Source organism: Pseudomyrmex gracilis, unplaced genomic scaffold, assembly GCF_002006095.1.
Source record: "Pseudomyrmex gracilis isolate BER0280 unplaced genomic scaffold, ASM200609v1 scaffold_748, whole genome shotgun sequence".
Taxonomy (NCBI): domain Eukaryota; kingdom Metazoa; phylum Arthropoda; class Insecta; order Hymenoptera; family Formicidae; genus Pseudomyrmex; species Pseudomyrmex gracilis.
This window is the reverse complement of record NW_018021332.1, coordinates 22,908-24,488: the sequence shown is the minus strand read 5'-3', so window position 1 is coordinate 24,488 and position 1,581 is coordinate 22,908. Positions and strand designations below refer to the sequence as shown.

At 27.1% G+C, this 1,581-nt stretch overlaps 1 long non-coding RNA gene across 2 annotated transcripts; it reads left to right on the top strand.

The window, feature by feature from the left end:
• The first annotated feature begins 38 nt into the window (after positions 1–38).
• Positions 39–880, top strand: LOC109861418. Of its 2 annotated transcripts, none has more exons than XR_002250962.1 (3): positions 39–261; positions 442–547; positions 702–880. It is a non-coding gene; the product is annotated as an uncharacterized LOC109861418 (long non-coding RNA). The 2 variants fall into 2 exon arrangements; XR_002250963.1 differs by having other exon boundaries at positions 666–880.
• Positions 881–1,581: the final 701 nt, after the last annotated feature.

Below are 1,581 nucleotides of genomic sequence, written 5' to 3'. Positions count from 1 at the left end.
AGTTACATGATTTTGCAAAACATGCTTGGCTATCAGGGTTATATACATGCCATTGCTTTCCAAAATCAATATCTAAACGTTCGGCTTTAAAATCTCTCCTACCACCATTGTGTTACCTAGGCTTGTTTGTCTATTGATACCGTATTATCTCTTACTTGTTTTTCGCACGTTGACAGTGAGAGTCGTACAACGTCTACCATGCGCGGTTGTCCGGCAGTTTTAGAGATGAGTCTCGTGGTGTTTTGTGATTGGCGACTGAACGTGAGTGTTCTGATAATTTCAATTTTTTTGTTAATTTTTTTACATATCTCAGTTTTTTTATTCACTGACTTTTCTTATTCGAATACTTTTGACTAATTTTAACCGCATTGACTTTATTCTAATGTTTGGACTAATTTCTATAAATATAATTTTTACTTCTATGACCATTTCATTTCTTAGTAACCATAATGAAGAACACAAATGTTCATTTGTTTGCCACACCTTGTTTTGTGACTCCTCTCGGATATGACTGTTGACAAGTAATCGCGTCCTTTGAATTTATACGGTACGTAAATACGTCTTATTTCTATTATAACACACTTGCGGTTTATATTATATTTTATCACTTTTACTTTGTTGATATACTCATTGTTTTCATAATTTCTTTATAATTTCTTTTTCAGACGATGTATACAAACTAATTTTCATGTATATTACAGCTTTGGCTGAAGATGATCACAATAAAATTCGAAAAAGGGATCGAAACGTCCCTAGCAATTATTTGGTTTTAATCTTTATTTAAACTACCACCGCCACCAGTGGACTACAGGCTTCAAGGTCTTCAATTTATTTTTTTAAGAGAATGGCAGAGATATTCCATATCAAATTACAAAATAACTCTATTATCATATTAGATACAAAAAAATTATATAAAACTATATTTTTAAAAAAGTTTTGATATATAATCATATATATTTATACACAAATTAAAATTATTACATCTAATTATACAAATTTATATGCCGAATATGTCCATACAATTTTATACATGGAAAATTTTTTACCGGGAAACTAATGTGCAAAGTACTTTATATAAGCTACAAACAATAGGGATAAGTATAAATAAGAATTTGCAAGAAAACAAAAAAAATTATCGTTGATTTATGCTACTTTTAATATTTTCCTTTTAATATTTTACTTTATCTATTACAGACATAAATACAACTATATGCATTACAGATCAATATTTGTTAAGTAGACACAGTTATCATATAATATAAGAGAATAAACGTAAGTGAAAATAAAAAGCATCGTGTTATATTTAATAATACTACAAAAAATTCTTCCTTAAAAATAAACCTGTTTTACAAAAAAAGTGATATCAAAAAGAAGCACCAAGTAAACTTTTGGTCGTTATTACATAAAAAACCTTTACAAACTAAAAAATAATAAAATTAATTTAACAATTAATAGAATATAAAATTAATTTACTTGGATTATATTTACTACTTAAATTAAAAATCTTATTTCTAAAACAAAACTTGCCTTACAAAAGAAGTGATAACAAAATCAAAAAGTAACACCAAGTAAACTTTTGTA